The sequence below is a fragment of the Tyto alba genome, unplaced genomic scaffold (assembly GCF_018691265.1).
Source record: "Tyto alba isolate M040663 unplaced genomic scaffold, T.alba_DEE_v4.0 Super-Scaffold_6, whole genome shotgun sequence".
Taxonomy (NCBI): Eukaryota; Metazoa; Chordata; class Aves; order Strigiformes; family Tytonidae; genus Tyto; species Tyto alba.
Window position 1 is genome coordinate 3,639,555 of NW_024881327.1, and position 15,664 is coordinate 3,655,218.

Consider the following 15,664-nt stretch of genomic DNA (forward strand, 5'->3'; position numbering starts at 1 on the left):
GAGTTAATTGAGTTTGTTGTTCAGTGCTCAGCAAAGGTTTCAGGGTGTGAGATGCAGATTAGGCTAATGCAATTTGGCAGGGTGGAAGGTTTTTTTGGAAGTTTGTATTTTATTTCCTCTCTCTCTTTCTGTCTTCCTCTCCCACTGTGCAGTGCCACATATGGTTCTTGTTTTTTCCAAGTTTTTTTCCTAGCTGTACTTACTAGATCTTATCTGAAAAAAAAAAAAAAGAAAAAAAGAAAAAAAAAGAAAATTACTCAAATGCTCCTTGCATAAAATATTCATAGCACAACATGTAGATTGAGATAAATAAATAAAAAAAAAAAACTTGCTACATCTGCTACTAATTTGAACTGCAATTCATAGAATCGTAGAATAGTTTGGGTTGTAAAAGACTTTTAAAGATCTTCTAGTCCAACCCTCCTGCAATGAACAGGGACATCTTCAACTAGATCAAGTTGTTCAGACCCCTTCCAACATGACCCTGAATGTTTCCAGGGATGGGGCATCTACCAGCTCTCTGGGTAACCTGTTCCATCATTGCTTCTCTCAACTGCTGTTGGTTATTTATGTTGCTGTGCATGTTGTATTAATACAGCTGTTCAGGGGATTGTGCTATAAAATGTAATTCAAATGATCCTTGTTTAAAAAAAAGAAAGAATTAATCCAAAGATATTAATTTAGATTAGCTGAGTTCTCTGTTTTGTAGTTCCCCAAAATAATATAGTTTTGTGAGAATGACATAGGGAGGAGGGTGAAGGGCAGAGTATGGCTGGGAATGAGGAGGATGGGAGAGAGGAAAGTGCAGTATTTCTTGGGATATCTCTTTCCTGGACAAAATTTATCCTGCACCTATACGCTTAGATTCCTCTATGAACATACTGACAGGTGAATTTATGTTGATGGAGTTCACTTTCTCTCTCTCTTTGACACTACTTCAGAAGTTTTGGTTTTTTTTTTTTTTTTTTTTTTTTTTTTTCATACAGTGGGAAAGCCTGATCTTTTATCTTTACAAAAATGCCTGAGAACCCTCAAAATGGAAAGTGATTGCCTGACCAGACTGTAGTACCTGCCTCCAATTAAGTCAGCCACTTAAATGCAACATACCTGTCCTTGGCTTCTCATTTCTTGGTAACCCTACTCCTACCTCACAATGAGCAACTAGATTTTTTAAAATGAAGTTTTTATTGGTGTCATAGGTGGATACTTATGCATGTAAATATGTTCCATTTTGATCCTCTCTAAGAACTGAATAATTTGACCATTCTCTTGGTGATGTCCAGTGGTGCCAAGGCTGTAGAGTAAGAGTACATCTTCAAAGCCAACCCAAAATAGAGGCATGACCAAGAAGGTGTTGCAGTACAGCAGCAGTAGTGGCATAACCCCATTGACTACTCAGTAGTGAAGACAGCCAGTTGCCTGACTAATTTGTTCTCCCTCTCTGCCTGTATTTTTTCATCACATTATCTGTGCTTCAGCTGTTGCTGTATTTGTTGTTCCTTGTTGACTCTACCTGCCTGAAATGGATGAAGACACCAGTGGTAGAGAATTTACTTCAGTATTCACTAGTGGCTAATTAGGAGGAGTAAACAGGGGAGACTTGTGAGAATTTGGTCTTGATTCTTTTGTGTCATTTCTGTCATCTTAAATCTCTGCTAAATCCTGGCGTTCTCACTTCAGTTCCTATGAACAAAATTTATAGCTCTCAGGTTTAGTGTTTTCTATTGTTCTGCACAGAATAAAACTAAAAAATTGTTTAGTTCATTTGCTAAAAGGAATGTGAAAGCAGTGTGTTCCCAGTAATATATTCATGTGCAAAGTTCTTCCAGAAATTATGACTAGAAACCATAAATCAAAGTGGATACACAAAACTGTAGATAGCAGTAAGGGAAATGGCTGTCAAATCTGTTCTCTGAAGATAGATCTCCTAGCTGTAGTCATGAATGATGTCATAAAAATTAACATTGGGTTTTCTTGTGTACTCCCAACATTAAAATGGAATCTTGTTAAGATGACTATCCTGCCATTGCTAGCGCCTTTCAAAAAGCAATGCCTTTCATAAAAATAATGTGCTTACATAACTGGTGAGGTTGCCAGAAGTAGAAAGTCTTTTTTCTTGCAAAGGTGAATCAGGTGATCAGTCATTCTTCCTATATTTCTTATAGATATGATTCTTTTATTAGTTTGTTTTCTTTTTAAAGTACCATTTCTTTCTCTGAACAAATAGAGAATGTGTTCTCCAAACCTGTAGATTAAAGAAAACAGAATTTCTCTTAAATTAAAAAGAAGAATGGTACTAAAGTACTTTTTCAACACATATATTGAAAAAGCTTTCAAAACAATGAAGTTTCCTAACATATATGCCCAAATCTCAGATGCTTGGAAACCAGATGATCCTATTCTTTGCCTCAATGATTTTTGAAGAATGTCATGTATTTATCATGAGAAATCTTCTGGCAAAAGTCTGAGGGAAGAGTAGCATTAGTTCTGCATTTCTTACTTCTTGACATTTAAATTATACCATTTGGACATTTTTCAAAATCCCTTGACATAGCTACAGCAGGTCCCATCCAATGAAATGAGATAGCTGAAAATTCAATGACAGAAGAAAAAGGGACCTAAAAAGTTTGATTACAGTGATGTGTAGCTGCTTCAGTCATTACAATGTCACAGCAAGGTTATGAGACATTTCCATTTTTAACAACCTTAATGGGTTCATGTCCTGAAGTCCTTATTAAATTACAGTCCAATTGATTTGTCAGTCTCAGACCTAGCCGGTATTTCTGAGAGGGAGGAGTATGTGGTAAGGCGATCTATCTTGGGAGTTAAACTGGATGCTGCTAGTAGTATCAGTACTAATAAGTTGAGCAGTATAACACATAAGTATGTTCTCTATGTGGAGTTTTTAAGCTGTCACTGTCACTGGCTGAAAGTTTCTGAAGCAGCGAAAGAATTTAGCTGCCATTTCCTCTTAACTATCAACTGTGAATAAGTGCACAATTAAAACTTGCATACAAGAATCAAAAAAAAAAATCATTCAGTAAGAAGGATAGAAATTAATCTTAATTTAAGGAAATTTTAGAAATAATTAATTTTAGACCTTTACAGAGTTTTCCAAAACCTTACCAGCTCTGAAGTTTTACAAGCAGTCATGGGACAATTTTGCCTTGTTTTTTAAGCACATGTATATATCCACTACCAGATAACTTCAAGTTTGCTGCTTTGTAGAAAGCTGCCTGCAGAAAAGAAATAGCAGAGATAAAAATGAGAACTTACTCCTTCTAATCCTGCTCATTTCAGTTAGGTTTAGCAAAAAAAAGGTGTGGTGGTGCTCTAAATGTTTTCTTAAAATATGTAAAAATAAATATCAGCATGTTAAATAAGTATAAATCATTTTTAAATACATTTAAGTGTTTATACACAGAATTTCAAATTAATCTAGATCAATGCTAAAATATTTAAATTGTATCAGTTCAATACCTAACTGAAAACAAACTTGTATGCAACTTACATAGTAATCGCTCTTGCAAATCTATACTGTCTTCTAATTTTCAAAGATTAGAATTGCCCAACTTAACATAACACAATGTTTTGCATAAAATGGAATTTCATGGATAGAAATATAGAAGTCAATAATTTATGGGCAGGAGGAGCGAGCTATTCAATTTTTCTTAATTTTTATTTCACATTTTGTACTCTGAACATGTAAAATTGGTTAAATAAAAAACAATTCTTACTCTGAGACTACTTTAGGACATAGACAAATTACTTCCAAATGCACAAGTAATTCCAACCATGATTATAACCCATAATCTTTAACAATTTACACATCCTTTAAAATGTCCATTATCAAAATATGCTTTCAAAACAGCATTGGTACATGATAACGGCCCAGTGAAACATCATAATGCATAAATGTATGGTACAAAGAACTTCTTTTATATGAAGTCATTAGGGTTTTGAGAAATGACTGTACACTCTCATTTTTTGTAGAACTGACTGTTGGAACTTTCTCCAGGTGTACTTTCATTTTTATCATTGCTGATTTTTGTCTTTGTTGTGTATCTTCACGGAGCTGTGTGTGTGTATATATATATATATTTTTTTTTTTTGTTAGTATTCTTTTCCTTTATGGAGACTAACAGAGATAAACTATTGAGTGCCTTAAAAACAAAATAACTATGATTATAAAAGGCAAAGAGGTTTCTTACTACAACTATGCTTTTAATGTCTAGTTAAAGTACTGTCAGTCCATTAGTGAAGCTACAGTGCATCTTCACCACCACATAAAAGTGAATCTCTTTACCTCAGAGCTCCACTTAGTAAGATACATCTGAAAAAAAAAATAAAAACCACCCTTATTCTGCTTTAGCAAAAGAATGTCATCGTAAGAGTATGGAATTGAATTATAAATTACCATGTTCTTCAAGTTTCTTTTTTCCTTCTTTGAAACCTATCTGCCTATCCAGGAAATTCCTTTTAAGAAAGAAAATAGTAGATCTAAGACAATCTTTATATGTAGCTACTTTAATATTTGTGAAGACCAGATTTTTTATATATATATATATATATATATATATATATATATATGCCCATATCTTTTATTTAGGATTGTTTTCGTGCATCTGTGTGGACAAACAGATAAGCCGACAAAAGTGAGAAGCAAGTGTTAGTGCAACCAGTGGAGCTTAGGCATGACAATACTGGGCACTGTCACGTTGAATCATGGGCACTGAAGGACCACAGTAATTCACAAACAGGTTTTTGGCACTTGGCCTCCTAATAAAGCAGAAGAGTGAAGGGATTGACAGGAGTCAATGTGCTGAAGGGGAGGATACCCTGAAGGAACAGTTGATTAAGAGGGATTCTTGTTTACCTTTCTATGTCTGGAGGACTTGGGTATCTAATGCTGCACTGGACATAGCTGCTTATTTTAACTGGGGTTACAAGACTTCTCCTAAAATTAGAACGATAAGTCTTCCAGTGACAACTCTATTTGAAATGCCACTGTAGCATTTCTACACTACTTCAGTACTCCTTCCTGCAGTATAAGCTTTCTTACACTGTTTTTTGGAACAGAATTTCTGCTTCAGAAATGGTCTGATCATGTCAACTACAAAGTTCCTAAAGAAAAGAAACTTGGAAAATGCAATACAGCACTGTTAAATTTTCCCTGTAGGTATCATATAAATTGTATATGCTGTTATTGCACACTATGGCTATCCACTGGATATCTTAAAATTACTTTCCTTATGAACCCTAATCTTATTTTTATATTTAGAATCCTTATAACTTGTTGCATGGCACCAAGATACCAGTTCTGTACAAAAGGAATACATGAGCAAGGCCAAACACAGGTTTTTAGCTTTCACGTGTTTTTTGAGTCTAGATTTCAGAACATTAAATGTTTTTAGGTTAAAAAAATAATTTTTGTGCATGTCTCTAAACATTACATAGCTAGCTATCTCTGATTATCACTCTATTTTTTTGTTGATTTATACTTAATTAAATGTCATTTTATTTTAGAGATATTTGGGCTGTTTCCTTACTAATGAATAACCTATGATTTAATTTATTTCACATACAGCTTTGAGGACTGTGCTGATACCTGGATATACATAGATATCAAAGCTATGTAGAATACTTGACTTTAATGCACAGGAAAGAGAGGTCACAGTTACATTACTCAGTATTACTGATGAGTAGCTAAAAAAAAAGTACTAGTTCAGCACCCAAGCACCCTATTTTCAAGATTTTCAAATTTGCAAGACATACTGCAGAATTGTTTTACTGAAAAGACATTTTGATAATTGATTATTTAAAGCTTTGTAGATATTTAGGCCATAATCATTATGATGAAAGAATAAGCAATTGCTACTTGGTTAATGAATTCAAGACTAAAAGGCCTAAAGGTCTCTGACAGTTTGTCAAATATTCACTCTGTCTCACTAGTATCTGGTTGTCAGCATTAATTACCCTGCCCATGTAAAACTGGCTAAACTGAGATGTAACCAGCAGTTGGGTATGTGAAAACCAGAAGCTTCCTACAATATGTCTTGAATTTGGAGATATAGTGAGTAACATTAGTCTTACCATAATAAAAAGAGCTTAGAATTAAAGCTTACAAACATTTCCATAATTTATATACATATATATTTGTGCCTCAGAAAACCATTTCTTTAAAAATATATATATTTATATTAATATGAAAAGAAATGTATATGATTTTTCATTATAATAATGTAGAGACTTATCAATTTAATTAAAGCTGTGGGGTTTTTAAAAGTACAGACATAATATTAAGTGACATAAAATGCTGCAATTATTTTTAATTTTTATGCCCAGATCAGATCAATTTGTAACTGCTAGAACATTTTAAGCTCCTTAATTTAAAGAAATGAACGAAGTAAAATCCTTACCTGTGAGTTTAAAGTCTTGTGAGGCCGCTTTCAATTCAGATACTTGAACTGGGAATAATAGAAAGACAAATGAGGAAAAAAGCCTATGAAAAACAAAGAAAAACATTCTAAAATATTCTAGTGAGTGGATAAGGATTTTATCGACATGTCCTAGGATAAATTTTCATTGTTCAAATGCATAAGGTGGAGCACAGCAGTCTCTTCATTTTCTATACTTGACGTGCCCTGGCAAACCCAAGCACCTAGACATTGCTTCCTATTACTATACATTAGATCTGTTTTTTTCTTGCAGAGATGACAATTACAGAAATGATGCTAAACAGCACACCTTAAAAAAGATGAAGAGCAAAATATCCCCAAATTGTTTAGACACATGCTGAAAAGAGAAGTGAGACCTGTCTCATTTTCGTGAACTGATTCACCTGGTATGGATGGTGAGAAGAAAACTGTACACTGGAGTGCAGGTAGTACTGTTTTTCTTTAAAAATGCTGGTAAAAGTAACCTTGTAGAGTGACAGTATTTTCCAGGAGTGGATGTAGCCCAATCTGAATGACACATATCTCATGCAGCAACATGGAGATTCTAACTGAGATTGGATCTCAGAAATTAGAGGGGCATTCAGCATTTCCTTCTTAAGCAGTACACCTGTAGGCAAGGGGCTCACTCAGACACACTATTTGGTGCATGTCAGTCTCTCACTATTGTGGTCTGATACTTTTCTTTTTTTTCTAGAAGCTCTGAATTGTTAGGGCTGTGCTAGTACAGGCCACTAGAATTGTCTGGACAAATATAAATATTCAAAATTTTACTTCATATAGGGAATGTTTTTGGTCATGGTGTCTATTGTTTAACTGCCTCATAATTAATGGGAACTTAAAAGTTAGAAAAGCCCTTCAGGTTCTCTGTGCGGGAAAACCTGCTTCCAGAACTCGCAGCACTGAACCTAAGGACAGGGAGCAAGCGCGAGGACTTTAATAGTCCCCAGCAGATGTTGCTGGAAGCTTTATAACACAGGCGGCTGGCTACTCCTGAGTGCGGTAGATCAGAGTCAAGACTCCTTCCAACAGATGTGACAGCGTCTGTGCTTATTTGGCAAGCTATGCCTATATCACATTTAAACCTATTCCTTAACATCTCTATACATTTATTTAATTAGCAATGGATAATTTGTCTCCTGATGACCTTCTGCTAAAGACTATTTTCACTTCAACATTTTATTTCCCTTCTTATATATAAATATAAATATATATATAAATACTTTTGTTTATGAGCTTTGGCACTTCTCATGTCCCAGGACATTGCAAATGCATGTAAGCATATGAAAAATAGGGGCTAGGGGTTGAACAGAATTATCTTACCAGGGCCTTCATCTTTCTGCTCAGCCATTAACAAGAAAGAATAAAATGTGAAGTTGAAATATTGTATCTCCATTCTTTCAGACATACAACCTTTTTGCATAGCACCATCTCTACTACAGGAGTAGTTTCAAGCATTTAGAGATTTGGAATTATTGGTATATCTTTATTTCTAGCAAAATAAAAGAAACCAGTAGTAAGAAATAAAATTGATGGCTTTTTAAAAAGAATGTTTTAAATTGCTTCTGCAAGAAGGGCTAAGCATTTATTTTCATTTACAAATAGCAAGCACTTTGGGTTCTAATTATTCACACTTATTATAAAGGCTTTCTAAAATAAGGCTTAATAGTTTAGACTAGCAGTTTAAAGAGCTGCTTGATCCATTGAAATGAAAAGTGAGAGTATGAAAAATACATTTCATTACTTCCTGCTGCCTCAGTGTCTTGGGGCACTATGTTTCCAGGGAAAAATATCGCAAATAAAGTAACCTGCAGAGCAATTTTATGGTGGACATTTTCCCTTGGTGAATACAGCAATTCGACGACTTCTTCAACATATATACATGCTGTACTGCACTATGTTTGAATGTCATTTAGTGAAGGAAATGAAGAATTACAAGAAAGGGCTGAGTCTCAACAGATGTTAGAGAATCAGAGTGCAGAAGAGGAAGCAATTATTTACTTGCAATAAGTGGGGAGTGCAATCTGCAACAGACAGATTGGATTCCTGTGTTCATGGGCAACCAATAAGGTATTTCTGATATGACATTGCCACAATTACAGCTCTGTCTTATTTGAACCATAATAAAGTTTGAGACTGAATAGCATAAAATGTAAAAAAAATCTTCTGGTCCCCACGGGCCTCCAGTGTTCTCCCAAACATTGTGGGAGAATAGGCCAAACTAAAAATTTCTGTTTCTGCATTGTTTGGGGACTGAAATTGCTCCCTCAGGGGCAGAGTTACTTATTGGCTGAAAAGACAGAGACTTAAATTCCACACAGAATTGCTGTTTTTTCTCCTCCAAACAGCACTGTAACTCTTGCTGCCTATTCCATGGGGTAATCATAGAAGTTCCTGGGAGATGGGAACTTTCCTTGTCATATTGTCTTGAATTCAACCATCATCAGTGAATTACAGCCTTTTCCTCAGTACATTTCACGGTGACACCAGCAACCAGCAAATCTCATGGTTAGGAGAAGGTGTTTTCAATGTTACCATAATGTTTTTCTGGCTCTTCTGCTCTGCCATCTAGACCAGCTTCTCGTGACTTCAGATCTTTGTGAATTGCAAAAGCAGACTATAAGGAAATCAGCTCAACTTCTATTTTGAACCATATAATTTCAATGAAGAGGTATTTTTGTACACCACAGGGAGTATTTTTAACCTAAATATAGAAAAGAAATAGAAACATTATTCTGGCATTACCATTTTCTCCTATCACATTGTTGGCTCTCTGCCAAGTGCCTTCCAGTATAGACATGAAGAAGGGTTGGGTCTACAGCTTACTTTCTAGGCTTACTTGGTATAATTCTGCTGCTGCTTAAGGACACCATGAGGTAAATGACATTTCATTAACTATCCATACATGAAACTTACCTCTAGCTGGCCCCAAATTGTCATCCTGGAGAAAGAGGTCATGCTTACATAATTAAGGTCCATTTCTGAGATCTCTTCCTCCATTCTCTCAGAAGATCAATGGTAGACAAGGGCCCAAATCCTAATGGAAACACTGGAAGGAAAATAGTTGATAAAAATAGTGTTTCTGGCAACCTGAATTAAATGCAGAATGAAAAATTATTTCTGCGGGTGGAGGAGAATCACTTTGGGCTTACAGCTTGGAAAGAAAATTTAGAAGAGAGCCTGGGAGTATGATGAAGATGCCAGGTACCCCTGGAACCATGACAATACAGCAGAACAAAAACATTAAACAGAATAGATGTAAGAACACTGCTAAATTGAAAAGAAACTTGTAGAAATCAACTACACAGCAATGGGAGAGATATGAATAACCCTTGTTTCCAAGGCTAATTGATTTTGAAAAGCTAGAACTTGGCATCAGATTTGAGCACAGGAGGCAGAAAACAACAATTCTGAGAATATTTTACTGTATAATTTTACGCCCCATAAATTCCTTAACATTTTGTATCTGAACCATGGAAATAATATGTGGCTAACGTGTTTTATCATCTTATTTGATAAAGAGAAGCTAAGCATCATTATTAACACCCATTCTGTCATTTTTTCACTCTTGGTATTGACTAGTGATGTCATAATTTAAATAACTTGTTTTTTCCTATGAAGAATTATCTTTTGTTCAGGAAAATGTTATTTCTTATAACTCCAGTTATTTCTTGATAATTTCCTATTCTTCAGAGATAAAGTCCATCTAACACGTTTAATAATGTCACTGAAGATACATACCATTTAAGAGCCTGTTAGAAATTTCATCAGAAATATCATGTCAGAAATAGGTAGACTGATCTAAGATAAAAATAGCAACTTTGTGTCCTAGTTTTGCATTTTGCTATTTCTAGATGTTTAAAAGCAATCTTATGAAGTTTTTATATCTGTTTATGATTGTGAATGAGCAAAGGTACAATGAAAAAATGTAACTTTGCATCATTTTTAATGTATTTGGAATCAGAATTTCATGAGGCTGTGCTTTTGATCTAATCTAATTTCAGACTTCCTTAGTTTATGGATTTTAACAGCTTTAATACATATCTTAAAATGAAATACAACATGGATTGGTGTTTGTAGGCCTTGCCTCATGTATTTGTACAATTAAATTACTGGCAGAATATATTTACAATGATTTCTCAGAAACTTTAGAAACTGTTCCAGGAAATTGTCATTTCTGTCTGCTACAGTTAAGGCCCACAGTCATCTAGGATGGCTATTGAATGTGATTCTTAGACATGTATTGTAGGTAACTGCAAAAGGTAAAATTCATTAGCTAGTGAAAATTAATGCTAAATGTTACGTTTATTTAGTTAATGTTTATTTTTTGCCTGCCTTTTTCTGTCATGCATTTATTAATTTTTAAAAGTACAGTCGTGATTACAAATAACTTCAGACAAGCAGTGCAAGAATTGCATTAAGATATCAGGATAAGCTAAGAGAAAACTTTGGGGGGTTTGAGTCATTCATGGGCGTGGCAGGTGCACCTGCTCAATGAAATTGTGGCTCCCTGGTGGTTGAACCTTTCCTGTGCCCTTGTTCTCAGGGCGTTACGGGAACTGGGGTCTTTGGCCAATATGGGCTGATATTGCCTACAGGTCAGATTGGGCTCGGGTACCAGTGGGGTCCCTGGGGGAGCCATTTTTGGGCTCGTCCCGCCCGGAGCATCGTGCTGCAGGTAAGGGCTCTCCCCTGAGGTTGGTACTCCACCTAAGGAGACTCCTCGGGGTTCCTGCGGGTTGGGATGCTGTCCTGAGATGTTCCTCGAGGTTGAGAGTCCTCACCTTTTATTAGGTGAGTGATTGAGCATTTTGAGTTGTCGTTAAACCCCTGGTTGGTGTTTTGGGTGATTGTTAAGCCCCAGAAGTTTGTGTGGTGATAGTTTGTTCTCCTCTCACGGACATTTGGACCTGTTGTTTGTATGTTTGCGGAATGTTGATTAATTGTGCATAAAAATAAATTTTGCTTTTTTTTTTTTTTTTAAATTGTTAAGTGGTTTGGGAGTTTCCGCAACAATGGGGGATGAAAAACAAGGGTATATGAGAGAGGACTACACAGTAAATATTTGCATATATTAGTCATGTATATGCATAGTTTTTACTGCTGCTAACCAAAGCCATGTGGTTGGTTCTGTGTTTAAGACCTAACTCTTGCTGTCTTGGCAAACAAAACTTTGTATAGATTTTCTGAATGTATTTCAAGAAGATATTTGTATTACACAGTTAATTGTCAAAACAAACAGGGCTGCAGCAATTCCCCATAAATTTTACTTCAGTTTTACTTAAACAAGTAAAGTTTTATATTCTTAGTTAATATTTTGGAGAACAGCAGATACTCTGTAGAAATTCTCTCATTTCCATGGGCAAAATTCATACAGTATGTTATGGTTATTCTTTCAGTAACTGTTTTGGGGTGCTTGGTTTTTTGTTGTGAGAGGTGGTGAATATCCCAGTGAACAATGACAGTTTTAAATTCACCCTTATGACTCTGGCTGAGAAGAGTTACTCTTCAAGCAGTATCAAAACTGCCTACATTTGATTAACTTTTCAATTTTTTTTTCCTAGGGTTTTTTTCCTGGAGAATTGCTGTAACTCTCCCCTGAAAAGACACAAAGCTTGGATCTTAGAGGCATACATAAAGACCTTTCAGAAACAATAGATCTCCTACAGGAGTAGGAGTTAGTTAAATGATGGGGCGCATATTCTGTGTCAATTTACAGATTGAAATATACTCCCAAGAACCTTATCCTGTCCTACATTAAATAAAATATAATGTCTTTTTAGTTTAAAGAGAACTGTCCATAAATAAATTTATACCATAAATTTTTATGGAGTAAAACCCAAGCAAAACACTAAAACATTTTTACTTTATTACCTACCTTTATGTGTTTATCGTAACAGTTTGGCTTTCTTCCTATTTTGTAGCAGGACCTCAGTCTCCTGATCACCCATACTATGTGAATGCTTCCTTCTGCCTTCTCCAAGACTTCTCAGTAGGATCCGTTTCAGAGGAAATGTATGGATAAGCACAGAGTAAAATTAATTGTTCAGGCTCCTTCTGTCTGGGATATCCTTTCAGCAGTAAGTTCAACAAATGTCCACATTAAGACATCCTCACAGCCTGCCCTACTACTACACACTCACATGCAAAACTGAAGCGCATACTTGTACGCTCAGGTTATAAAAGCACCAGGGTTAGGTCTGTGACACTGCCTTCTCATCATCTGGTTAACTTTGAACTGCAAAAGCCCCACTACTTCCACTCAGAGAAAAATCAGTGTCCAGGAGCCAGAAAGGCCCAACAAAAATCCTAGCCCAAGAATTACGAAATCTAGATGGCTCCAGGCTGCTCACCCCACCAAGCGTGAGCACAGGCCAGCTGGCCCAAGGACTACCATCCTCTCTCAAAAACATTATCAGAGGATAACCACAGCATATTTCAATTCACTTTGAAAGTGAATTACAGTAACCCAGGGTAGTGTTTATCAATTTGTGGCCTCTTTGTCAATCATGGTTTGTAGATATCTGGATGCTTAAACTACCATTCCTCTAATGTTACTGATAATAAATAAGATTAAAAAGTAGAAGGAAATACAGCAAATATTTTTCTAAAACTACATACATACTTTGCATGGATGCTATGCACTCGTGCTAGGGAGAGATGATGTGACTGAAATGGGAACAATGTTCATTTGCAGTTTGGCATTTGAGTGAGGTGCTGTCTAACAAATGTAATTTTTTCTTAATAAAAGGTTGAGTTTCATTTGATGATTCCCAGTTTAAATGCCACCACAGTTAAGTCCATAGCTTCTAAATGACCAAGCAGAATGCATTCAGCAAATACCCTTGTTCAATGTGAATGGACTCAACACAGCTTGATGGACCACTGAACAAACCTTCCCTCAGACACTGCTCCTGGGGGACAGATGCACATTCAGACAAAGGCAGTCAACCCCCACACTCACCCCGCAAAAACTGGGACACCTGGACTGAGTGTTTTCTTCTGGAAAAGAAAACACATTGAAGATGACTGGCATCAGTTTAGAAAATGCAACGGAGTGAAGTACTGTCTAAGCTTTTTTGGTTTTGAGATGAAGAGATGTAGTACAAAAATAAATGTGTAATTTCTCAGTCAATACTAAATAAACAGCCTTCAGATGCTGGGAAATGTTTCTGCAGGAAATTGAAATGTATTAGTTCTCTATACATTTTGATAGAAGATTTGGATAACTAGAGCAGTTCATTCAGAACACAAATGTCACCGATGTATTATTCTCATGTTGAAGAGTAAGCTATAGATATATCACATCTTTAGATGACTGCCAGAAAGCGCCGTGAGAAAGAACTGTGAGTAAATAATAATGTTACTAGTTAATAATAGCGTAACTAGCAGAAAATTTTAATCTCTTTTCTTGTGTGTATTTCTCACCATATTTGTAAAAGATACCATTTTAATTTAATATACTGTTATTACAAAGAGATTGTATGTAGCCCAAGTATATAGAACTACATAGATTAAGAAACAGCCATTTTCCACAGTAACACTTTTAAAAAATTTTTTTAATGTTAAAATAGTGTATCTTCCTGTTTTTCTATAAAAGGAAGCAGTTTCCATAAAACAGTTTTGTTAATGCTTTGCATGGAACAATTTTTAACACATACCTCTGTGTGCATGTTGTTCAATTTAAGATGTGAATAAGTATTTTTCATATTGAGCAACCTGACTGTTTTTCTCTAAAGTAGCAGAGGAATGATTGTAAAAAAATTGATTCAGACACTCGGTCAGGATCTTATACAAATACAGTTAATTTATACAACGGCAGAGATAACTAGAAAATAAAAAGACGGGAAATCTTTGTTGAAGTAACATATAAAAACTATCCACCAATCTTACAGTTTGTTACACTGATGCAACTCCTCCAAAAAATCTGTGGGGTTCTACCAGTCTAATGAAGATGAAAATGCCATTCATTATAAATAAAATCTATTTAGATTGTGGCAGATCTTAGGGGGGAGATTTTTATTGTTCTTAACAGTGAGTTTTAAGACACTACCCAGTGTTGTCCTTAAAGAATAAAATAAATCTAAGTTTTTTTATCTTTTTAATTAAATTAAGTCTCACATTTATATTAATAAAATTAAAATCTTACAGAAGAACAAAAATAAAATATTACATCTGTGTCTATATTGGGCTTTCTACAGGACATGTTGTGCTATAAGCCTGCAATAGATCATGAACACAGTATTTAGCAAATGAAAATACATTTTGAAATTAGGCAATTAAATAATTTGCTTGATATTAAAATATAAATTAAGAATAAATAAACAAGGTTTTTCCAAACCCAAGGAAAAAACATACCTAGAATATGTATCTATACTATATTTGTTTCTATATAAAAGCCAGATTTATTTTTATTAGCTAGCAAGATGTACCACAAGCAAACATTTGGAAAATTTACAGACCACAGAGAAAATTCCTAGTGGTTTGATGATTCTCATTTCTTGAATGGAGAAAGAGGAGACCCACAAAGATTTTTTTATCATACCTTTTCTAGAGACTGAACCAAGTAAAATACCTGCACCATCTTGAAAACTGGGACTGCTTACTCCTTTGCAGAAGACAAGCTACTGTCATGGGCAAGAAAGATAATACACTTGAACATTTGGGTAACAGGTGGCATGGCAAAACTTCAGGAAGACAGATATCCAAGAGTCATCTAGCAGACAAGAAATGGAGAGCATAGTGTGTCCTTTTAGCTGGTTATACAGCAGGTGCACTGAATCTGTAGACTGTGGATAGGCAGAAGCAAATATGCATTATCAAAATTAAATCCTTTAATTTTCCTCTCCCTTACATACATTTTACATTCCCAAGATTCTTTTTATTTCTATGTAGTTTTTCAATTTCCGTTCATATAAAAAAGGAAAATAAGACCTCTTTTGTCTCCATACTTGGATGTGGAGAAAATCAGCTTACACTCCACCATAATGATACTGGCTCTGTCACCAAGCTAAACAGAAAAATGGGCTAAAATGGTTACTTTGGGCTTCATTCTTAGAGAATTTAAATGGAGGAGCGCTTCCTGGAAATTACTTACTAGACAGGTCTGAGGCATGATACTTGTCTACTCCAACAGTCTCAGCATTTCACAAGCTTCTCAGTGTCACCCATCTTAAATACAAAATGCGTGGGGCCAGTTATGAAAACCA